Source organism: Lissotriton vulgaris, chromosome 6 (assembly GCF_964263255.1).
Source record: "Lissotriton vulgaris chromosome 6, aLisVul1.2, whole genome shotgun sequence".
Lineage (NCBI taxonomy): Eukaryota > Metazoa > Chordata > Amphibia > Caudata > Salamandridae > Lissotriton > Lissotriton vulgaris.
The window spans coordinates 1,833,865,640-1,833,891,332 of NC_141694.1; the positions used below are offsets into that span (position 1 = coordinate 1,833,865,640).

At 46.3% G+C, this 25,693-nt stretch overlaps 1 protein-coding gene across 4 annotated transcripts in view; it reads left to right on the top strand.

Moving 5' to 3' along the window:
* The window catches only part of DTNB (dystrobrevin beta), a 1,293,049-nt gene that overhangs the window by 1,207,542 nt on the left and 59,814 nt on the right, over positions 1-25,693 (top strand). The window lies entirely within an intron of this gene.

A 25,693-nucleotide genomic window follows, 5' to 3' on the forward strand; every position in this document is an offset into this window, starting at 1 on the left:
AATGCAGTGCTGGTGATCAGAGATGGTGTAGTGGTGGGGAATGAAGCTGTTTAATGTTGTGGTGTGCTGAGTGATGCTCTAGTGGTGTTGACTAATGCAGAAATGGTATAAATGATGCTGTGTTTGTGCTCATTGATAATTGTGTGTACCTTGAGGAGAGAGGGGAGAGAAGGGAGAGTGAGGAGAGAGATGGGAGAGGGGAGGGGAGAGAAGGGAGAGTAAGGAGAGAGGGGAGAAAGGGAGGAGAGAGGGGAGAGGAAGGAGAGAGAGGAAGGAGAGGAGAAGAGAAGGGAGAGTGGTGAGTGGGGAGAGTGATGAGAGGGGAGAGTGGTGAGAGGGGAGAGTGGTGAGAGGGGAGAGTGGTGAGAGGGGAGAGTGGTGAGAGGGGAAAGTGATGAGAGGGGAAAGTGGTGAGAGGGGAGAGAGGGGAAAGTGGTGAGAGGGGAGAGAGGGGAACGTGGTGAGAGGGGAGAGGTGAACGTGGTGAGTTGGGAGAGGGGAGAGGGGTTAGAGGGCAGAGTGGTGAAAGGAGAGAATGGTGAAAAGGGAGAGTGTTGAGAGGGGAGAGTGTTGAGAGGGGAGAGTGTTGAGAGGGGAGAGTGTTGAGAGGGGAGAGTGGTGAGTGTTGAGAGGGGAGAGTGGTGAGAGTGGTAGAGTGTTGAGAGGGTAGAGTGTTGGGAGGGTAGAGTGTTGAGAGGGTAGAGTGTTGAGAGGGGAGAGTGTTGAGAGGGGAGAGTGTTGAGAGGGGAGAGTGTTGAGAGTGGTGAGTGTTGAGAGGGTAGAGTGTTGAGAGGGTAGAGTGTTGAGAGGGTAGAGTGTTGAGAGGGTAGAGTGTTGGGAGGGTAGAGTGTTGAGAGGGGAGAGTGTTGAGAGGGGAGAGTGTTGAGAGGGGAGAGTGGTGAGAGGGGTTAGCGGGGAGAGTGGTGAGTGTTGAGAGGGTAGAGTGTTGAGAGGGTAGAGTGTTGAGAGGGGAGAGTGGGGCGAGAGTGGAGAGTCTGGAGAGTGAAGAGAGGAGAGTGAGGAGAGGGAGAGGAGAGTAAGAGAGTGAGGAGAGACAAGAGAGCGAGGAGAGAGGAGAGTGAGGAGAGAGAAGAGGGGACTGAGAAGAGAGTGGTGAGAGGGGAGAGTGGTGAGAGGGGCGAGAGTGGAGAGTCTGGAGAGTGAAGAGAGGAGAGGGGAGAGAGGGAAGATGGGGCAGAGAAGAGAGTGGTGAGAGGGGAGAGGGGAGAGTGGTGTGAGAGAGGAGAGTGGTGTGAGAGGGGAGAGTGGTGTGAGAGTGGAGAGTGGTGTGAGAGTGGTATGAGAGGGTAGAGGGGAGAGGGGTTAGAGGGGAGAGTGGGGAGAGATAGGAGAGAGGGAAGAGTGAGGAGAGGGGAGAGAGAGAAGAGAGTGGTGAGGGAAGAGTGGGGAGAGAGAAGAGAGGTGATAGGGGACAGTGGGGAGAAGGGAGACGGAGAGGGGAGAGTGAGGAGAGGGGAGATGGTAGAGAGGGGAGTGTGGTGAGACTAAGGAGAGGGGAGAGTGAGGAGAATGGTGAGAGGGAGGGGAGAGAGGGTTGAGGGGATAAAGGAGAGAGTGAGGTGAGAGAAGGGAGAGTGAGGAGAGAGAGAAAGGGGAGGGGAGAGCGAGGAGAGAGAGGGAGGGGAAAGTGATGGGAGAGTGAGAGGGGAAAAAGAGAGGGGAGTGGAGAGTGAGGATAGAGGAGAGTGGAGGGGAGAGTGAGGAGAGGGAAGAGGTGAGGATTGAGCGTAAGAGGGAGAGTGAGAGGGAGATTTGATGAGACAGGGGCAGAGAGCTGATTCAGAGTTAGAGATGTAGAGGTAGGTTTGCAATGATGTGTAAATTAGATGTTAAGAGAGGTAAGTGCAGCGGTGCACTGAGCTTTATTGAAATAGAGGTGTGACGTACAGAGTTTGTTTTAAGGCTAGAGTAATGGTGGAAGTTCTAAAATGTGAACAACTCCATATGTCTGTGGGAGATGGGTATCTCATCTTGAACACCACTTCTGTGCAAGCTGAAAATGTGTCCAACTTGTATAGTTTCAGTCTTGGTTGTGTTGTGTTAAGCTCATTGCGTGTCTGGTCTCATTTAATGCGTATGCGCTGGCTGAATTAAGAATTGTATTATATGTGAATAGAGGGAGAAGGGACCAAAGCATCAAAGGGCTGCACGAGAAGGGAGGGGGGAATGCGAGGAGCCAAAATGAAACTGTCATTAAAGGGAATGGGGAATGCGAGAGATGGGAGAGAGAACAGAGAGCGAGGGGAGAGGGGAGAGTGATGAGTGAGGAGAGGGGAGAGGGAGGAGAGAGAGGAGAGAAGGAAGAGTGAGTAGAGAGGGAAGAGTGAGGAGACAGGAGAGGGGCAAGAGGGAAGAGGGGAGACAGAAGAGAGTGGTGAGAGAAGAGTGGTGAGAGGGGAGAGTGGTGAGAGGAGAGAGGGGAGAGTGAAGAGAGGGGAGAGAGGGAGTAGAGAGTGAGGAAAGGGGAGAGTGAGCAAAGGGGAGTGTGAGGAGAGGGGAGAGGAGAGTGAGGAGAGGGGAGATGGAGGGGAGGGGAGAGAGGGAAAAGTGAGGAGAGAGGGGAGGGAGGGGAGAGCGAGAGGAGAGGGGTAAAGGGGGAGAGTGAGGAGAGGGGAGAGTGAGGAGAAGTGAGATAGGAGAGGGGAGAGTGGGGAGACTGAGGAGAGGGGAGAGTGAGATGGGAGAGAGGGTAGACTGAGGAGAGGGGACACTAAGGAGAGGGGAGAGTGAAGAGAGGGGAGAGTGAGGATAGTGGGGAGAGGGAGGGGAGAAAGTAGAGAGGGAGAGGAGAGAGGGGAGAGAGAGAGGACAAGGGAGAAAGGGTAGAGAGTGAGGTGAGAGAGGGGAGAGTGAGGAGAGATGAGGGAGGGGAGAGTGAGGAGAGAGGGAAAAGGGGAGGGGACAGAGAGTAGGGTAGAGAGGGAGGGGAGAAGGGAGAAAGGAGAGAGTGAGGTGAGAGTGAGGAGAGAGGGGAGAGTGAGGAGAGAGGGGAAGGCGAAAGTGAGGGGAGAGAGGGGAAAAAGATAGTGAGGGGAGAGTAAGAAGAGAGGGGAGAGTGAGGAGAGAGGGGAGAGAGGGAGGTGAGAGTGAGTAGAGAGGGGGAGAGTGAAGAGAGAGGGGTGAGGGGAAAGTAAGGGGAGAGTGAGGAGAGGGGATAGTCAGGTGAGAGCGGAGAGTGACAGGAGAGGAGAGGGGAGAGTAAGAAGAGAGGGGAGATTGAGTAGAGATTGAAGAGGGGAGTGGAGAGGGGAGGGTAGAGAGGGAGTGGAGAGAAGAGAGGGGAGGGGAGAGAGAGAGGAGAGGAGAGAAAGGGGAGAGGGTGAAGGGGGAGTAAAGAGAGAGAGGGGAAAGTGAGGAGAGGGGTAGAGTGAGGAGAGAGAGGAAAGAGAGAGGAGAGGGGAAAGTGGGGAGAGTGAGGAGAGAGTGAATAGTGAGGAGAGAGGGGAGAGTGAGGGTTGAGGGAAGGGAGAGAAGAGAGAGTGGGAGAGAGGATATAGGAGAGACAGGAAAGTGAGAGAGGGGAGAGAGAGAAATGTGGGAGAGAGTAGAAGGAGAGCTAGAGAGGGGAGGGAGGGAAAGGGAAAGAGAGTGAGGCAGATGCCGAGTGAGTGAAATTTGAGGAAACAAATAGGGGCAGAGAGCTTATTGAAATAGAGGAGTGACATACACAGTTTGTTTTAAGTCAACTGTAATGGTGTAAGTTCTGAAATGCGAATAACTCCATATATTCCTGTGGGAGATGGGTATCTCATTTTGAACACCACTACTGTGCAAGCTGAAAATGTGTCCAACTTGTAGAGTTTCAGGCTTGGTTGTGTTAAACTCATTGCATGTCTGGTCTCATTTAATGTGTATGCGCTGGCTGAATTCAGAATAAATGTGAACAAGTCCATATATTCCTGTGGGAGATGGGTATCTCATGTTGAACACCACTACTGTGCAAGCTGAAAATGTGTCCTACTTGTTCAGTTTCAGGCTTGGTTGTGTTAAACTCATTGCGTATGGAGCCAAAATGAAACTGTCGAAAAGGGAGGTGGGAATGCGAGGAGCCAAAAGGAAGTGGGCTAAAAAGGAGGGGGGAATGCAAGGAGCCTGAATAAAGCAGACGATAAGGGAGGAGGGAGATGCGAACAGAGCATCAAAGGGCTGCCCAAGAAGGGAGGGGGGAATGAGGAGCCAAAATGAAACTGTTGAAAAGGGAGGGGGGAATGCAAGTAGCAGAGTGGGCTGAAAGGGAGGGGGGAATGCGAGGAGCCAAAATGAAACTGTCGCGAACAGAGCATCAAAGGGCTGCCCGAGAAGGGAGGGGGGAATGCGAGGAGCCAAAATGAAACCTTCGAAAAGGGAGGGGGAATGCAAGGAGCAGAGGAGCCAAAAGGGAGTGGGCTAAAAGGGAGGGGGGAATGTGAGGAGCCAAAATGAAACTGTCGAAAAGGGAGGGGGGGCGGATTCCTTTGTTTTGAAGTCTGATGCTATGTGCACGCGCCTGGGTCACATGAACTGTACCCGATCCGCAGTTTGGGTAGACTTTTGAAAGCCTTACTATAATCTCGACAAATGCTGTAGTCAAGACCTAAAAAGTGGAGCACTTTTGGAACGCAGGCTAGTTTTGAACTTGTCAAGGCACGCTGCATGGGTATTTTGCTGGGTTTCAGAGACTGCAAGCATTTTTGTTTGCTGCGGGCAATATTTGTGGTAATATCCAGGAAATCAACAATAAAAAACGGCCCACCATGCCATAAAACTGGCCTACAAACTGCTAAAAAACGTTCTACTGATCTGTTACACGACACATCAGACGCTAACTGATTGTTCTATAGATAGACCAGTCCGACCCTGCCTGTAGGGTCCCTTGCAACAATACTCTGCACAATTGAACCTGCTCGAGTGGCTTATTTTGACAAAAAAATCCCTTCTGCTTCTAATGACCCTCAGGGGATTTTCAAAATTGAAAAACATTTTTTGGCTCCACAATCCTGTATAAGCAAGAGCTTGCCTGCTCAGGAACTTTTTGATAACCTATCGACATCTTCGATGAGAAAGTGACCAAAATACAGAACAGTTTAGTGATGGCATCTGCACCGGATGGGGGTGGTAAGTTGCATTCGGGTCTCGAGCTGCCCCCAGGCTCTGTTCGCTTCTCCAGTTCAATTCCTCCTCTCTGAAACAGTCCACAATTGTCATTTTGACAAGCAAATCAGACTCTTCCGCTGAACCGTGTCCACCTTCTATGCTGGTGCTTGCACTTGAAACTGTTAATCCAGTTCTGAACAAGGTTTTCAACACCTCCCTAGCAACAGCGTCAGTAAGTCAGTCTGGAAACAAGCAAAACTAGTGCCCCTTCTTAATAATATGTCCACTGACCCAAATGTGTCGGCAGATTTCAGACCAATATTGCTCCTTCTGGCAGTGTTGGCAAAGCTTGAGTAGTTCTCAGAACCTCTGGGAAAATATAGTCTACTCCACCCAAGTCAATAATGTTTTTGACCTAACCATAGTATTGAGACAGCATTAGTGGAAGTTACTGAATATACTAAACTGAAACTCAATCAGGGGAGCTCCATTGAAATTACTCGATCGATCTGGGGCTTTTGATACCGTATCCTAAGCAATTCTTCTGCAACGCCTTGTTGACTTGGAGGCAGGGAGTTTCGCCCTGGAATGGATTACATCTTTCCTGGAGTTCGGAGGTCAATCTGTTTGTCTGGCCCCTTTCTCTAGGCTAACAAGCTATCTCTGTTGGGGTGCCTCAGGGCTCTTCTCTCAGCCCAACGTTGTTTAACGTCTATATGGCTCTACTAGCATCTTTGGTTGAATCACATGGATTTACGGTGGTGTCCTATGCTGATGACAAGAGATGCAAAGAGGTCTGAGGTTGCGACTGCTCTCTTCAAGGCCTGTCTTCACACAGTCTTTGATTGGCTCTGTTCCAGCCACTAGATGTGCAATACGGGTAAGTGGGAGATTTTATTATTTAGGTTCATTTAGCAAAACTGGTGTTAGAACTGTTGGCCCGTTCTGTGCCTGCTCCTCCTTAGCCGTCTGCGGTTGTTAAAAATTTGGGGGTCAAGTTTGACACCGTGTTGTCTTTTCACCCCTTGGTGCCATCCGTGGTTGGTGCATGCGTTGGGATGCTCCACGCCCTAAAACAAATTCCTATTCCTTCTCTCTCTGAACTCTGAACTTCCGTAAGACAGTCGTCCAAATTCTTCTCGCGTTTACAGTGGATTGTGCAAACCTTATTGTATCTTGGTCTTCTGCACTGTTTGATTGCCAGGCTGCAGGTTGTCCAAAATTCAGCAACGCGTCTGATTTTAAAGCTCCCTTATCGGATGCTTTTGTTCCCTCGGCTAAATTTGCTTCATTGGTTGCCAGTGAAATAGAATTCTCTTCAATGTGCTAACTCTGGCAAATAAGGCCTATTTTTCTGTTAGTCCCAATACCTCTACGTCAGGCTCCTGCATTACTCACTGGCACAAGTTATTCGGTCCTCCACATCTTCCCTGGTTATCGTAACTAAAGTCAGGTAGGCTTAAAAGATTGGTCTTCCTTTTCCTATTATGCCACTCATTCATGCATTGAATCAGCTCCCTGTCGAGCTGTGCACTCTAAGCTCTGAATTGCTTTTCACGAAACACCTTGAAACCTGGGTTTTCTCTCATGCTAAATGCCATTTTTGCCATAATGCTGGTTAACCGCACCTGTACACTCCCAGGAGTAGCCGTACACTTTACAAGACTCTGATTATTCATTCATTCTATTAATGTTTTGGGAGCGCCCTATGTTTTTTTGAGCTTTTAAGGAAATGCCTCTTTTTGTAGGGCCACCCCCAAAGTTTTGGACTGATGACGTTGGTTTTATAACTCCGAGTGCACACTGAAACCTGCTAACCAGACCTCAGTGCCAGCGCTTTGATCCTTGAATGTGTATGTTTGATTGGCCTATACCCAGTTGGCCTAAGCTAACTTTATTCTAAGTTCTCAGTATATGGTACAAGGGGGTAGCCAGGGCCTGTAAGTTAGTGTCCCTTCAGGGATTGCAGCACTTGTTGTACAACCCCGAGTGGGACAAGGTAAAACGTAGCTCCCCGCCTGCCACTGCAGACTGGTAGAGCAGTTTAAACGTCTGACTCGCCTTTGCCATTTTAAGCAATGGTAAAACCCATACTCCCTTTTTAATATATGTAAGTGATGCTTATCGAGTCCTAAGGCAGGGTGAAGCTTATTAAAAAGTAAAACATGTGTATTTCATGTTTTGACACTAAAAACCCACAATTGTCATTTTTACTGTGGGCAAAATTGGTAGCCCCATTGGCAAGTACACAGCTGAGATGTCAGCATAAAACGTTTGAAGGGTACTACCGAAGTTGGTACTTCTAGGTATCAAACAACTTGTTACATTAAGCCTACCTTGATGCACAAGTGAAAGTTAATGTGACTTTTTACCCAATCCACCTTTTAGAAAGTTTCCACTCTTGCCCAGTTTCCTGTGGCCACTTGCTGAGGCTGGCCATGAGACAGCCTCCTGCCCACCTGGTGAGATGTGTCAACAGCTTCCAGGATAAGTAGCAATAAGGCCTACAGCTGGAGGCGGTGTTGCCTCCTCCTGGCAGGAAGCCACATGGGGCGATGACCCAAACGGTGAGCTTCAAAGGGATAGCCACATTTGAAGGGCAAATTATAAACACTCTCAAGAGAGGCTGTTATTTTGTCTTGGTAGACCGGTTGGTGTCAGGGATAGTGGGGGGGAAACACTGGCCAAACCTGTTCTTACATGGGCATGTAGCCCCAGATAGCCACACCTCTAGGGCGGGCTACCGAGCTCAACACACCAAGAGAGGGGTCTCTACAACTTTGGAGTGAACAGAATAGAGCATTGTGGGATAGCTAGATGCCAAACTTCACAGGAAGTTGTGATGAGGTGGGAGGGAACCTCATAGCCCATTGGGTATTGTCTGCAACCTCTTGCACTTTCTGGACCTAAAAGGGGCACCCCTGGCATCCAGAACTCAGATCTTGCGTGGACTGGAGGAGACAACCAAAGGATTGCCCCGCTGTCGCTGGAACTAGCAAAGAAGAGGCTGCACCAAACTTGGACTGCACGTGCTGCTCCTTTGGCTAGCAAAGAAAAGGACTGTGCCTGCTGTGTCCTGCTCGTGGAGAAGTCGTCCCCAGAGCCCATCCAGAAGTAGAGACTCCAAGAGCCAGTGAGCTAGTAGCCCAGATGAATGGATCGTTGCTTCTTATCTCAGACCCTGAGAGACCAAAACCAGGCGCTCAAACGTTGCACCTGTGTCTGCTGGACCCATGAGACTCGTCCAAGTGCAGTTTGGGAGCCCAGAAGAACTTATCAGCAAAATAAGGAAGCAGCTTTGTTTGTTATGACCAGTAGTCTGATGAAGACTGGAGTTTTGCTGGACCAAAGAAGACTTCAAAGATATGTCGACCCCTGTGGCCACAATCACACCACCAGGACTGTGGTCAGGAGAGTAGCCCCAAGAAGATCCCCATCAATCGCACAGCATCTTAAACATCTTCAGCATGCTTTAGCATCTTCCGCATCCAATATCCATTGCATTAGGACCATTCCAAAGAAGTCATTGGCAAGGGACCTCTGTCACTGGAACTGGACTGAAGGCTGGATTTCTGGATGAGGTAACTGTTTCTTCAGACCTTGCTGGCCCCATTGAAAGATCTCTGCTGGAGTTGATGGCCCAAAGTGGCTCTTTGTAACCACATTCCACTTTGATCAAAGTTTGTTTGAAAAAGTTTGAGCCAGAGTCATTAAATTCACCAAAGCTTTTTTTTTGGTTAAATGAAAAGGCTTGATTTATTGTTCCGTGTAAAATCTGTATCTGGAATACTCCAGTGACTCTTTTTCGTTTTGGTGTCCATAAATTTATAAGCTATTTTTTATAAATTAGTGTCTGATTTCTTGAAGAGTCATGTTTCTTTCTTCTTCAGTTGTTTTTGTGCTGTTTAAAGGCTCTACACGTGTTCCTTTAATGAAGCCTGACTTCTCAAATCTACATCTACCAAGGGTTTAGCTAAGGTTTGTCAAACAAAACCTGAGTGGTCCTTGAAGGGTTGGTAGTGTATTACATGGTGAGGTCTCACAACCACATCATATAATGCTCCAGTTTCCTCACAGAGCTGCTTATAGTAGCAGGCGCTTGTTTAGGCTATTTCGAGTGGGGTCTCTGGTAAGTTCCTCGTCCTGGTCATAGTTTTCCAGATTTCTTTGATTGATTCCCAAATTGTTGTGGCAGAGGGAATAGAGCCCAGATTTATATCAAAGAAGGTTGAGACCTCTTGCAGAGGAAGTCCGAGAACCCTTCCTCCCCCATCTTTCAGCCATATCCCCTGGGACTTGGGCAGCGCAACCATTGACAAGCTCTGCAGTGGTCCGATAGGTGTATAGAGAGAATGCAAGTGGATTGGTGGAGATGTGAGGGAATTGTGTATGCCATTCCAGAGGAAATGGTGACCTCCACACGAATGTCAAACGCCGCCCGCGAACGAAGAAAGCAGATCGCCATTACCAAATAGCAAGTTTGTGCCGAATATTGCCGACGAACTAAGAAGCACTTGAACGTGCATTGGAGATTCCCGAGCCACGGCGCAGGTCACCCCTAACAAAGTTGGCTCCTGCTGGAATCCGTCAACGAACTACGGATCCATCGATACATCTCCAATTATTTGCATAAATGACGCACCCTAACAAAGAACCCCGGTACGCGTGAGGCCTTCCACTTCACTGCAACGATTCAAGAGTGACAATCATCTGTCATTCCCAGTTTCGGCTCCATCCAGTCCGTGTCCTGAGGAGAACCCATACTAACATTGTGGTTCGAAACGCGTTGACACTAAGCCTGGGAAAAAGAACAAGGGTGCCACTAGGGCCGTTTAAATTTATATAGTGTCATCCCTAGTTTTGCAACCCTATAATTCACCTCCCTATCCCTGGTTTAGTAAGACAGGCAGGCAGTGCTTTTGAACTATTTGTCCGCCTGTCTTCTTGTACCTAATATAAAGGACTGGTTCCTAATGTGAATTTATTGTTAGGTATTTGATTTATTGTTCTTGGTGTTGCCTGTATGAACTGATAGTACAGATTTTGAGCACTTGTATAGCACTTGTATATTTATGCACATTTCACTTGTCTGTATGTATTTTTTCAGTGTTCGTTGACTGTCTGTTTGATGACATATACAAATCAAATGGTTAAATGTTTTTCTTAAAATACAAAAATACTAAAATAAAATAGATGACCCTCCAGAACGAATCAGCTGGGCGGGATCAAAAATCTAAAAAACAAATCTGTCTGGCTATTTTGTTTGTTGAGCATATTTGAGTGGTCCAAGCCAGTTCAGATACAGGACCCAAACCTTTCTCCTTGCCCTGACCTTCACAGATGGCATTGCCCCAGTGAACATGTCCATTCTTAGAACCCGACGCTTTATATCGTGTCCATAGGCATCAATATTTCCACATTCAAATCTCCACCAAGTATGGTTGTTCCGGGAGGAGTCAGGAATAGCAGCTGGGTGATTGATCGAATGGTGAGAATGAATATGAATTAATGTAAGGGAGTTTAAGAGAGGGTGAGGGTCATGTGACATGTCTTTAGTGGAAAAAAATCAGGGGCAAGAGTCATATGATGTCACTTCCTGTGATGTCATGAAGGACAAAGGAAATGTGATATCACTTCCACTACCTGTGGCGTTTTGTTGAATAAATATCCATGGTCAAGCCCCACCTATCAAGAAATAAGAAATGTATTGCATTCAGATGATGTGTATGTTTTCGAGGAGTTTTCTCCCCGAATGCGCTCAATATAGCTTGCTTAAATGCATGTCTTTTTAGTAACGCTGAAAATGATTAAAAGATGCTCAAATAAAGCAAACTTTCCTCAGTGGGGGAACATAAAGCTTTGCACCTTTTCTTAAAGTGCTCTACGTGTATATCACCATGATGACTTTTCTCTAGTGTTGTTTAACTCCCTCGCCTTCCTCTGGATACTTCATGGAACCTGATGTCGCCTGCTGTGCCCTCGAAGGGGACACAGAGCAGATTTAAGATCTTTCTTGTAAGCAGACCTGTCCTGTGCATTTGCGGTGCAGACAATATCACATTGTTTTGGTTGGTGACCATTTGCCATTTTCTGCCTTGTAGTCCAGAGACAGGGGGCAAGAGACTCACGGGAGACCAAGGAGTGCCAAAGGATTACTAGGGTTTAAAGGTCACTGGTAATCAGTGCTTGCCTGAATGAGGAGCAATGCAAACTGAAGACATGCATCAGAAGATAAGAGTGGCCACAAAGAATTCGGTTGGATCTAGAGAATAGGAGGAAACTGAATAGACGAGCGATGCATCCCAGTCTGCTGCATAGAAGCCTCCATCCCAGTCCCACCTAGTGTTGCATTTAATGATCAGGAATGGCTCGCGGAGGTCCCAGCACTGCCGGGGCATTGTCTACTTATGTACTCAGCATGGGTCTGGTCAAGGGCTGGTACTTGTTGACTATTCACCTATACAAGATGCCAATATAGTCACAGAAATCCAGCAATGCTTTCCATATGCCTTTTTAAAACACATTTCTATCAGTTTTACACATTCTTTCAACACCAAGGCCACGCAAGACTGAAGGATGTGGCAAACTTTAATTATTTAAAAGAAGAAAGTGACTTCTGGGATTGGAAAACAATAGTCAATAATAAACAGCATGAAGAGATCAGCGCTCCGAGCACGTACCGTGCAGTAAGTGGAATGGGTAACTTGGTGACGTAATGCTGATAGTGCTGCGGAGCAGTATACATTTGTGGTTCCGCAGCGGATGGTTTTAAGTGGGTGCAGTATAGCCAAATGTTCTTGAAATGACACCTTCGCTTGAGTCTATTTATTATATATCTGAATTAGCCTAGTTACCCATTACCCCAAAGGACCACCCCGGCGCGGCTTCCGTTTAGGAAAGAGTTGAAGATGCCCTTCTTGGTGGAACACCACATCACAGTGCATGAGCAGTCCACAGCCGTCTCTCCTATGGCTCAGTGACTGTACACCTGTCTTGTCCCGTCTGCCGCTCTCTGCTGCCTTTTGGCTGGGTTCGTGCTTTGCAGGTAGGACATCCATACATCACATTCAGGGTCTGACCTGGTCTTGGGGCTCCACTCGTCTTTAACCAGTGCAGTTCTGTTCCAGCTGAGACCGCTTGTTGAGCTTCCGTTCGGACAAAATAAAGGTCTTCGTAAAAGAAGAGAGTTTGCAAAGGTATATAAGTGTGTTGTGCGTTTCTGAAGTGCATTGGTACAGCTCGAGATGCATCAACTAAAGAGAGACAGGGTAGAGAGAGACAGACAGGGCAGAGAGAGAGACAGGGTTGGTTTTTCTGGGTTTCAGGAAGTACTCGGGTGTAGTTTGTCCACCATAGAAGATACGATGTTTTGTTTGAAGGCATGGAAGCTACTTTAACAAATCCCCTGGCTCTTCTAATTTTATATATTATTGCTGGAGCACTCCATATGCTCACTTGTGCGCTGACCGTTGAAACCTCAAAACAATAAAACAATTGTAAAGAAAACGCAGACCTAGAAAGCAGTAACACACGACCTGATTGGCGTCCAGGTGTCTGCTGGGGGTTCGAGAGAGAAACTTCACCACCTGAAAATGACTGCCATCCATTGATCTTTCTTAAAACACTGAAATGCTGGACAAAGCACATCTTTGCTTCGCCGGTATCCAAGTCTGCCAAATGGCTCTCAAATAAAGGTGGTGGAGTCTTCTAACTAGTGTAGTGGTGTGATTACATTTCCCTGCCCCCCCTCTCCATTCCTTCCAAGAACAAACGTCCTCGCTGGCCCGAGAGGCAATAATTTACACCAAGGTAACATCATCACAACGGATTTACCATAGTCCAGAAATGCACCAAAGGGAGTACAGTAAACATCGTTATTTGTAGCTATAGTAGGGAGTACGCCGCGTCATCTTCAACAGGAAAGAATAGTAGGCACTGTTTCATGAGGGCTTTTATCCTATCCAATAATCCAAATATCACTGAGGTATACATTCGTTCATCTTTGTGCTAAAAACATATTTTTTTGAAGGGGGGGTCCTAGTTTGTCAGCTAATCCCTGTGCTGCCGTAGTCCAATTTGGGAAGAACGAGAGTCTGGCTGTCATAAACAGCGTAACCTGAAGACGCACGAGATTAGCTGCCTTGTAAGGGCAAAGGATGGAACTATACGTATTTGCAGGTCCATTCAGAGGAATGGTTCCTGGACAAAACACGGAATTGTTATCAGATAAGGTCATCTGTTTCTGCTGTCCCCGGGTCTCTCCTAATATGGCTCTGCAAACTGGGCCAAGTACTGCCCATTCAGCACTTGGCTCTCAGTGGCAGTGATAGTAAGTTGTCACAAGCTCAGACCTCAACACAATGACAGATGGTTCAACCTAGTGCTTGCCTTTGTTAAAAGAAAGTTCTGTACAACACTAATAAAATGTATGAAGCGCACTACTAGTCGTAGCTGTGGATGATTGACCTGTGTGGGGTAGCGGTACTTGGGGCTGGTAATCCCTCCCCCTTCCCACCGAACTCTCTCTCCGGTTTAAGTTCTGATTTGGGCAGGTATCAGGCACAGGTGCAGTGTTAGCCACTCTATTGAGTTTGTATGCTCACTAAATCTTATTAGTCCCAGTTGTCCTTATCTCACCACTGAGGAGTTTTGTCTGCTTTTCAGCCACGGCCGGGACCGGCACATGTGTTTGGCTATTACTCCCCCTTCCAGGAGGATACATGCTGGATGTCGGTGCTCCGGCACTCAGCGCTGCTCCGCACCTGCGTCATTGCAGATACCCCGCTGGTTCCAAGCCTGGTTCTTGGCTTCAAAAGAATTGGGGTGATGGATCTTGAGGTCAAGGGTCACAGAGTAGCCTCAAAGAACACTTCCACAGGCTGCACAATCTTGCCACGGCTCACTTTGCTGGGTTAGTGGTCAGGTCCACTCGGATGCAGCTCAAAGGTACAGCAGCCCAGTCCGCTCAGGCACAATTTTGTGATGCCTTAGTGACACAGCAGGCTTGAGTAAGACTTCACAATGTTGCAGCAGCACAATCCTCTTGGGCACAACTTTATCATTTTGCCACTGTGTCAGCTAGTCCTCAGGAGAGACTGGGCTGCGACCCCAGTAGCATGCAGATCAATCTTCTTTGTCTTTCTGGATGGATGGACCGTCAAACTCCGCAGTCACTTTCTCACAGACTTCTTCTGGGCAGTCACCTCCTGCACGGTTGGTATGCTTCTTCCCTCTCTCAGCAGGCAGGTTGACCTCTAAGCACCTGAGGATAGGCTCCAGATGATGTCCCCTCACCTCTGTAAAGCTGGTTGTCAGACAGACACCAGCTCTCGTTGCACAGCGATCCTATAATTACTCTGTGGTGCACTCCATTCCTTGGTCAAAGCTGCAAGAGAGTCAATGGCGGCCACTTTTATAAAGTGAAAGCAGATAGATGATGTGGATTCTCTGTCTGCACTTTCAGAAGCTTTTTGGGGGATTGTTCTTCCTTCAAAGTCCTCTCCAGGGTGTTCTCTACACACAGCCTTTGTGTAGAGTGATGCTTCTCACAGCTGGGTAGTTTCCAGTCTGGAGTGCCCACAACAGAAACACTAAGAGGTGCGAGCTTTCTGCATCTGGTTATCTACAGCTATAATCGTAATTAGAAGAGAGATAAAAGGCTGGCCTCACTTAAAGAATTCTCTACACTCTAAACATCAGAGACTGCAGCCCACACTTCACCTCCACCATCTACCAAATAGAGTTCAGGAAGACTAATCAGCTGACCCTCTCAGCATAAATATCTAATTGAATTTCTGAAGGGAACCCTGTTTCCTCTTTCCCTGCTTCAGTGTCTCCTCCATACAGCTTCAAGAAGGCCAGCAATGTACCACTACCTGGGAAAACAACCTCACCTCCATCTTGTGTACATGAAGAGGCTTGGGGCTTCCAAAGGGAATGTACGGGCCTCCGTTACTCTGGTTCATTCATACACGCAATACATTTACAAACAGGCCACCCGTGTACAGACACCGTATGCTTTTCGGATGTTAGCGTAGAATCTGGGTTATCGCTCAAAAGTGGAACGTTACACTTGCGCAACCTTAACTGATAATAACAATGGGCTATGGTCAGATATAGTTCTTGGATGCTTCTCAATCTGTGTCGCCAAAACCAAGGACCTCGAGACTAAAAAGTAATCTAGTCTCACCAACACCTGGTGAGGTGCCGAAAAAAAGGTACTACCATCTACCAATGGGTGTTGCATTATCCAGGGATCTGTCAGGAGATTATTTTTGACCATATTAGTAATGGCCCTGTTTACTTTTTTCTTTCTACCGTTATATACTGCTCCTGTACTCATAAATGAGCTTGTAGGGTCATGCATGTTAAAATCGCCACAGCAGATTATTGGTTCAGGCCACTGTGCCATTTCTATATCTAAAAACTCCCAGATCTCTGAATCGTCCTCAGTAGAACCATATATATTTACTAATGTGACATTGAGCCCTTTAACCTTTAGTTCCATAATAACCCATCTTCCCCAGCGATCCTCTTTCTTTCTTTTAACAGTCACTTCTCTACTTCTCCCCAGGATAACAACTCCTCTTGTCCTAGATCCCTGCCTGCTAGCTGCAAGTACATCAAAGCCCAGTTGATTCATTAAGTAAATCTGCTTTTCCTCTATATGTGTTTCTTGTAAACATGCTAGATCTACTTGCAGATTTCTTAGGTACGCCGCTACATTTGTCCTCTTCCTTGGATCATTCAAGCCACATACATTTAAGGAAACAATCTTACATGCCATTTTATGCAGAAAAAAGAGCCAACTCTTCCTAACCCAACTATCTTTTCCGGCTTCTCCCCCCGTCCTTCACCCTTCCTCCCTCCTACTTTACCCAAAAATGTAAACAACAAACAAAATGCATAGTCAATGTGTGCTAACTGCCTTATCAAAATCACACGCTTCAACTGTTTTTTACTTTCCCTTCCCCCCCGCCTCCCCTGACTATCCCCCCCCTTCCCCCCCCCTACAGGCAAATAGGTCAATCATGACCTATATGTGGACGCTTCCTGATTGAGTTAGTCGCACCCCTCTCCCATCTCCTGTAATGTGTCTCCCCTTTTCTCCAACAAAGAACATTTGTCCCTCAGTGTCCCTCTTTCTTCGCCCTTTCCAAGTCCTGGATAAACTCCTGCGCTTTCACTTCTGATATAAACATCCTGACCTTGCCCTTCGTAACCACTTTCAGCCTGGCAGGGAATAGCAGATATGCTTCTGATCCTAGAGCCTGAAACTCCGAAATCAATCTTCTGAGTCTCCACCTCCTTTCTACTGTCACATGACAGAAATCAGGTCTCGTAAAAAATGTAACACCCTCCGCCGACCTTTTGCTATCTGGTCTGGCTTTCTGGATGAGTTCCTCTCGGAGTAAGAAGTTCCTAACATACACCAAAATTGCTCGGGGGAGTGGAGGTTTCGACCCTCCTTCAGCTCCGTATACCTTCCGCTGAACAAAGGGGAATCTGTGTGCTCTCTGTACCTCTGCCTCCCACTGCCACTGGGACTCAGGGAATGCCCCCCTTAGTAACTTGATCACAAAACCCCTTGGATCTTGCCCTTCCAGCCCTTCTGCCACTCCCAAAATGCGAACATTGTTTCGCCTTTGGCGATTTTCAAAATCCTCCATCTTCCATAGAATGTCATCCGCTTTCTTCTCTTGTTGTACTTTAAATTCACTAAAACTACGAAAGTCATCCTCCATCTTGCCTGTTCTCTCCTCGACCTCAGAGACTCTCCCTGCTAAGCCTTCGTATAATTTGTTAGTTTTTCTGAGCGTCGTTTGAATTCTCCTGAAATCTTGCCTTGTTTTTCGGCTTGTAGATCTCGCTTCTGATTGTATTTGTTTCAGCATATTAAACATTTTTCCAAATGCATCTCCCTGGTTCAAACCTGCTTCCGACTCTTCTTGATATGTCTGCGATGTAGCTGAATAGTCCCAGACCAGCTTCCTTTCAGCACCCCTTGTCGGTGACCTTTCGTGCCTATGCCTCCTTGTCTGTTTCTTTTTTAATGTAGATTCCTTATCAATATCCGTTTCTGAGGAGGTAGAGGCTGTCCATGAATCGTCCTCCTCATCGTCTTCATCCTCCTCCTCTTCCTCGTCCTCCTCCTCCAACTCGGAACCCTTCCTCTCCTGTTGAGCCGGGTCGGAATCCTCATCAACTGAAAAAAAACGGTCTCCCTCCAGTGAGCATATATCCTCCTTCTCCTTCTCTTTAGGGTGACCAGGTACTGACTTTCCATGCATCAAGCTAACTGTACTTCCCCATGTAGGGTTGGGGGGTCTAGCCATTAGCTCTGCTTCCACCTGCATGATCGCCTGCATCATATCATCAGCTTTCTCATGGGCACTTGACCCTTCAGCCTCTTTTAGTACTTTCAGCTCTTTGTCATTATCATTGTCAGTTTCTTCAGCCTCCTTTTTTTTGCCTTCCAGCAACCCCCTCTGAGACAACTCCCTTTCATCTTCCTTTTCAACATTTGCATTTGCATTTCCCCCTGCCCTCTGTCCCGTATTCCCAGCTATTACCTTGCTGCTGGCGTCCTCCTCGTGTCTCACAGAAGGCTCCGCTGTAGGTTGCCTAGCAACTACTGACTCGGCGTCTCCCACGCTCTGAGCTCCTGCTTCTGCCGCAGCTGCTGCGTCCTCGAGGACGTTCCTTTGCCTTATACCGGGATCGGACACTTGCTCTGTAACGCTGGTTGCATCCGGACTCTTGCTGGTTGATCCGCTGTCTGTACAACCAGGGCGGGTGAATGTTTCAGGTAGGGTGGGCTGTCTAAGAGGGGTTGCTTTGCTTTTAGTTTTGGAGATCGCCGCCTTCTCGTTTGTTTTGGTGCGCTCATCCCCCAGCGTTTTTCCTTTCATGTCCGTTTTCTTCTTAATGGGTGGCACAAACACTTTCCTTATCGCACCCTGGTTCTTGGCTGGTTCCTGTGTTTTCATCGTGGCAGGTGTCACCGATGCAGCGAGATTTGAGATGTTCAGTTCCGACTCGGTATCTTCCTTACTTTTCTTTTTGTCGATCTTTGTAGGTTTTGGCGGCATTTTATCTGGGATCGTACTGCTCCAGCCTTTTAAGCCTGATACTACAATGTTTGCTGAATGCTTGGCTAGGTTAGTTTTTAAGACTCCAAATTTCCGCTTTAGACTCCTTGCCCACCTGCCAACTTCAGCTGCCACTGCGTCCCCGAGATCTCTGAGATAGCTGGCATTTGACGGTGCTGCTTTTTGAAAAAAAAGCGATTCCAGCATCACAGCATCCCGGCCTTATGTCTCCAAGCAAGTCGATAATAATCCTTTTTTTAAAATTTCGCCTAAGGGGAAGACTAGCACTCCGTTAAGCCAGCTTCATCAGACCAGACGGGAGAGAGGTTCTAGTGCGACTGTTCACCTCAACCCGCCCGCGGCCATCTTGCCCTCGCTGCAGTTAAGGTTGCGCAAGCGCAGAGAACGAGGTCCACATGGACGTTTGAGAGGAGTCTGCTCCAAGACCTTGAATATAGGAAACATATGGAAGAGTGGATTAGGATATTTTGGGAGATTAATCACGGAACAGCCTCTGTAGGGCAAACGTGGGATTGTTTTAAAGCAGGTATTAGAGGAGAAACACTAAGCTACGTGCTGACTAGACGTAAGAAAGAGAGGTTAAGGTATGAAACTTTTCAGCAAAAGCTGATCATAGAAGAAGGAAAACTAGTTGCTGCAGTAAGATCTAAGTCCAGCTTGGAAAATATATTATTAACAATAGTAGCACTAAAGGCGGACGCAGTAGAAAGTCTCTCGAAAAGGTCTGCTGAAAAATATTTGGCTAAGAAAGAAGAGTTATATGAATGTAGTGAGAAGGTGGGTCACATACTTGCGGTTAAAGTTAGACAGCAAAGGGCGAATGCAGAAATAAAAGAGATATTAGATTCAACAGGTGTCACTGTTACAGGCTCAGATGAGATAAGAGAGGTTTTTAGAGGATTTTACGAAAAACTGTATACACGGGGTAACACAGAGGACATTGAGGAAGTTAGGAATTATCTTGGAGGCGTGCGTTCGTCACTTGTCACAAAAGAGGAAGGTGAAATGCTAGATTCTACCCTATGTCTGGAGGAATATATAGATGCATTAAATAGCCTACCAGCAGGAAAGGCAACCGGACCTGATCAAATTCCGGTTGAATTTTATAAAGTATTTCGTGACTGTTTGCTGATCTATATGTTTGAAGTTATGGTATATGTACAACAAGGAGGGCTATCGCCAGATTCTTGGCGTGGGGCAGATTTAATTGTTATTGCCAAAAAAGGGAAGCCCGCAACCCTTCCTGGATCCTATAGACCCATCACATTGATGAATTCAGATAGCAAGGTTTATTCTAAAATGTTGGCAAAGAGATTAGCAGGCTGTATTGAACATTTGGTGAGCCCGTCACAGCATGGTTTTATACCCGGGAAGGGTACCACTCAGCATATTAGGACACTGATCACTACGATAGATGTGGCAGATGTCACAGGCGACCCTATTTCAGCATTATTTTTAGACGCCGAGAAGGCTTTCGATAGGGTCGCCTGGGACTATCTATGGGAAACTATGAAGTGGTGCGGTATCGGGTCAGGCTACATACGAGCTATACAAGCTTTATACAGAGACCCAGTGGTTAAAATCAGAGTAAACGGAGGGCATTCGGATTTAGTACATGTACAACGGGGGACTCGTCAGGGCTGCCCGTCTTCTCCATTGTTGTTTGCTCTGTACATTGAGCCATTATTACGTAAATTAGAGGGAAACCGGGCTATTCAACCCATGTCATTCAATGGCTGCACTGTGAAAATCCTGGCCTATGCTGACGACGTGGCTATATTGACTCCAAATCCGGATGTAGCCATGGTTGGAGTAGAGGCAGAAGCGCATGAGTTTGGGTTGATTTCAGGCTATAGCCTAAATAAAACCAAAACCCAGATCATTCTGAACAGGTTTGCATCAAGTCTAGATAGCAGGGTGGTCAGCAATGCAACTTATCTAGGGATTGATGTAACTGTAAAATTGGAGGAATTAGTAGAGCGCAACATGGAACCGTTGCTTACTAAGGTTAAAAAAGACCTGGAAAGGATAAGTAATTTACATCTTTCATTGGTTGGATCTACAAACGTGCTGAAAATGATGGTCCTGCCTAAATTTTTGTATCTATTCAGGTCAATACCTCTGATCTTTGAGAACAAATGGTTTAATAGGTTGGAAAGCCTGGCCAACAGATTTATCTGGGCAAGAGGGAAAACTCGTAGGGCATATAAATTTATTTCCCTGCCAAGGGATAGAGGGGGGTGGGGTGCACCAGATTTTAGATTATACTTTTTGGCTGCTGCACTCCAGTACATGCAGGGATTAATTGGAGGAGGTGGTGGGGCATCAAAGCCCATTAATATGTCAATTGAAACTTATACAATGATATTAGGACAAAATACTGATAACGGATTCCTGTACTATACGGATTTGGGGTATCTTAGAAGGCAGACATATAAGACTCTAAAGGCAGCACTTAAAGTCTGGAGCATTTTTTTAAAGAAGACTGGCATGGGTAGATTTAATAGGTACACCAGAGTCTATAAAAACAAATCATTCCCTGAAGAAATCTTTTCTGATGTATTAATGGCGGAATGGGAGGGTAAAGGGATACAGCAAGTCGGGGACTTAGTCAACTCAGAGGGCATAATACAATTTGAGGAATTGATTAAAACATATAAAATAAACAGAAGGGACTTCTTTAAGTACCTTCAGATTAGGAGTTTCCTTAGGAATAAACAAGGAGGGCCATTGGGCTTTCAGCCAACTGAGTTGATGGAAGGGCTAACTACAGGGGAGGAATATTCCATTAGGCTAATATATGCTGCACTGGCAAAAAGCAGACCGGATGATCTAGATAAACATAGGGCCAAATGGGGGGAAAGGATAGAGGCCACAGCTGAATCATTTAACGATTCACTGGAGCTAGGTCGGTCTATCCTGTGTTCCGCCCCTTGCAATCCCAACACTACAAAACGTTATTTTCGCTATACTACACCCCAGCCAGGATTGCGAAGTGGGGGGGTACAGAAGGTACTACGTGCCCCAGGTGCAATTCTACTGAGGCAGATATTGTCCATATGTTTGCTACCTGTCCTCAATTATATACACTAATTAAGGATGTCGAAAATTTTCTAACCAATTCATTAAAGATCAGGTTAACTTTTTCTGTAGGCTTAATCATGCTGGGTGTGGATATAGAAAATGAGCATTCGGATCCAGGTGATGCAATGTTTTTGTTTATGGCAGCGGCTGTCTTTAGATTAATGCTAGCCAGGGTATGGTTAGATAAGAATCCCCCGACCCTGCAAACATGGTTATCAAATCTCATCGCCACACACAATTTAGAAAAATACATATATGCAAGGAAGGGTAGGAGTGGGAGAGTGCGAGGTATTAAGATATGGGGACCTTTGGAGAAATGGAGAACAGGAATAGGTTGATTTATTTTTTATTGATGTTATACGACTGTGTTCACTATATAATTTGATATATGATATATGTTTTCCCCCTTTGGCGGTTAAATAGTTTCAATTTGAAATTTATCTGGTTATATTGCAAGACGAACAAATGTATGAACAAAATGCTGTATTCTTTTTTTTTTTCTGAAATGTGTGCTTTCTTGTAAGGTAAAATAAAATATATTTTAAAAAAAAAAGTGGAACGTTACATAAGTGAGCCAGTAGCCTCCACTCCAGTGTCACAGATCAAAAAGGTCTGGTCACAACTACTGATTCTCAAACACAGTATGCTGCCTCCATTACTGTACGTGATAAAGGATGCTGGGGACATTAGTCTACTCGCACGCTATTAAGGACATGCTTGGTGCAGCTCTCCAGGTGACGGGACCAAGCCCAGGATCTCACTGTTGAGAAGGGGCAGGCCTAAGTCTTTTCGCACAGTCGATAAGTGGGAGGCTGGGGCTAGAATCACGGAACAGGATACCAGATACTTGCATTAAGGCACTCAGGAAATATAAACACACCTCTACCCCATGCACAGGGCCTTCCAGTTTCCCTACTGTTCCAGTACCACAACTGAATAGGTAGGGCATAAATCTTATTAGAAGTACGTGGAGATTCGGTCATGGTTAAAGTACAATTGTGAAACCCACCAGGCATCCATTTCTAATTTATCTAAAGGTAAAATGTAAGGTGTTCAGTCCCGGAGTCTGGCATTTGCAGAAACATCTGTGTCTTCATATACTGAATTTCTAGCTCACTCACTACATTGTCCAGTTTGTCCACATTGAGTTTAAACAGGATTGAGCCATATGTCACCAGCACACTTGGCTCTTCCCAACTTGACGTTGCGACAGTGAGGCGATAGAATGAATGCACATAATACTGTGCCCCTTTTACTCATGTTTACCTCCAAGAGCTCACATTTTACTGCACACTGACTTATATCAAAGGCTAAAAGTCTACAGGGACGTTCTGCCAATTTATCATCGGAAACGCATATCTGACTGGAAGCAGCGGATATCTCCAGACTCTCAGAAAATCACTGGTGCTGAGGCTTCCCAGAGACTTATGATGCCTAATATTTGTATAGGCTTTTAGCCAGGACATTTGCATTGCACCCCCTAATCCAAAAATAGGGGGGAATGTTGAAAACGGCAAAACAAATTAAAACCTGTCCTGGCTCCCGATTTGTTGCCTCAGTGGTGCACAACAAAAGGGACGGTAGTTGCATGCGGCTAATGTACGAAGCCAGCGTGCCACTTCCGGTAGTGATGCCATTTTAACGACACTTCTTTACCTTCTGAGGCATTACTAGCTGGATACAGAGGCTTGTGATAACGCACAGGTTGACTGAGCCGTGCCACAGTGCTTCTCCTGTAATCCCTCTCTGCTAGCTTTCTGTAGAAGATGAGTCTGTGGGAAGTAACCACTAAGAACAAGTTGCTTAGCTTCGGTATCATTTTACTACTCACCCTCCGGTCTCCACTCGTGCCGAGGTTGTGATTGGGTTGTATATTGTTGATTGAAAGAACAAGCAGCAGCATTCCTTCCTGTTGGATGCCGAGCAAAGTTAAGACTCAACCTGTAAGCGTGTGTAACAACTTGTAAAGACGAATCGTGTTCTAGAAGGTGGATACTGTGAAATATATACATTTAAGTACAAAAACCACCTAAAAGTATGATACAAATGGATGGGACAATGCTGATACCCAATTAGTCTAATGTAGACGAGGGTGGTTTTGCACAGGCGGGGGGGGGGGGGGGGGGGGTGGGGGGGGGGGTGACTAATTCACATCTCAAAAGTACATTGAATTGTCACGCAATAAATTATTTACTTGATAGATGCATTGTACATAAAGTCATCTTTTTATGTGTGTTTTTATTACTGCAGAAGGCTTTCTAAAACTATTTTCGCTAGGGCTCAAAATGTTAGCCAGACTTTCGGGCCTTGCCAAAGCTTGTTTAAGGAGAGTCATCCAGCCTGATCTAACAAGAGAGATTTGTATTTCGTTTGAGGACACTGTAAAGAGTTGTCCGTGGCAACACTGATGTTTCTTTCCTACCCACTTTATGTTGCATTTGATTTTTTTAAATGTGAAATGGATGTTCGGGTGCCTGCTTTATTGTTCCATTTAATACAGTGTGATTCCCTTCTCATGCAAAGGAGTGGAGATTGGGTCTCTCTTTTAAAAGCTCCCCAGCTAATCCTAAACCAATCTCCTCCATAGGAGACCATCTTTGCTCTGTGTCCTCTCAAATTCAGGGAATCCCAAATGAGATGGGACAGTCTTCCCTGCAAAGCAGGTTTTCTGGAAGACTGCGAGCACTTTGAAACAATCCTTCCGGCTTTGCCTGTTCCTCCTGAAGCTTGGCAATCTGAAGAAGAGCCATCTGGTCTTTGTGGGCATTGAACAGAGGACAGCCTTTCAGTTGAAACTATTCTTGTGTGGGGTTCTTTGAGGATTAAAGAGCTGTTGATACAGCTGGATGCTGCTCTCCTTGGCAGCTGCTGTGCAAGGGGGAAATCTGATCAGACTGTTGCAGTTGGTGGACCCCAGGGGTGCACTCCGGTTCCATCACGTCCCTGTTTTATTTGCAGATGATTCTTTCCTATCCCGAGAGTCTGCGCTGAGAAGGTATTGCTTGCAGTACTTGCAGCTTGTCACTATTGAGAAAAGAACAGTGGGCAAAAGTCTGCCAACACTAGAGATGGTCATGGGCACTAAATATTCCTCTGATCTGGATTTCAAGATAGAACAAGAAAACATTGAACTTATTTCTTCCTTCAGCTGCTTGGGTGCAAGGCTGGCATCAGCTGGAGCAAGTGAGCTAACACAGACTCGAGCAGGAGGTGTTTTGTTTTAGCAGGATACGCTTTTGCTGCTTCTCTCTGTGGAGCCCATCTGGAGTTATGTCAGGAGGGACTCCATGGCAAGGGTTAATACATATGTTTTGGAGTACATTAGTCCAGTTAGGGCACGGGTATCCCATATGTTCCTTTAACAATGGATCTTTCCTTCACCATAATTGTGCATGTGAGGGGACTCCGGGTCCACTTGTTCTGGCTTTGGATGCGGTTTAACTAGTGCTTAATTTGAGCCGGTGGTTTCTGGTGCTCAGCACCGGCACTTAATTGTAAACACCGGGACTTATGACAGCCAGCCACATGGTGGCGGTGTTTGTGTAATTTTGTGATGAAGACAACAGTTGTTTAAATATTCTATATACATTAAATATGACTAATACCGGCCACCAAAAGCTGTACAATAGCTTGGGTGGCGGGTATTAATAATTTTCCTAGTATAAAAAGTCCGAATTTTCATTAGTAGCTCAATGGGTGGTGCAAACTGCAGTGGTTTCCTGAGAAGGGCCCTGGCACTTATTTCTTTACAAATTAAGTACTGGATGTAACCCTTGTGCAGTAACTTGCAAATCTCACTTGGCAGAGATCGTATTATTCCGGTCATACATCTGCTGTCCCATGGTTTGCCTGTGTTAAGTACTGCTGTAGGATCGCCAGTGTACAACTGGTAAGGATGGTACAAGGGTCGGACAGGCGTATAGGGTAATCAGGGTGCCCGATGGGTTGGTCTGACAGATCGGTGTGTGGGCTGGATTTTTGGCAGTTTGTGGGCCTGTTTTATAGCCCGGTGGGGCGGTTTTCACTGTTGATTTCCCTGATATTACCACAAATATTGCCTGCAGTAAGATGCATGAATTCTGCCATACCTTGCAAAATATCCATAGTTTGTCTTTACAAGTTGACAACTGGACTGATTTTCAAATGTGGGCACTTTTTGGGCTGACCGGTTCGCTGATGGGGGGCCACTTTTATTTACAGATTTCTACACTTTGAGAAAGCTTAAGTATCTGTATGTGGTGTCAATGTGTGACTTTTATGATTAGGTTGGAGAGAAAAGCTCATTTGGATATAATGTTCTCTCCACCTTCAAGGCAATTAGTCCTTTTTTTTTGATTGACCCCTTTCATACAAGAACTGAACACTGGGGTAATTGGACCCATATATATCAAGGCTTTGCCTGT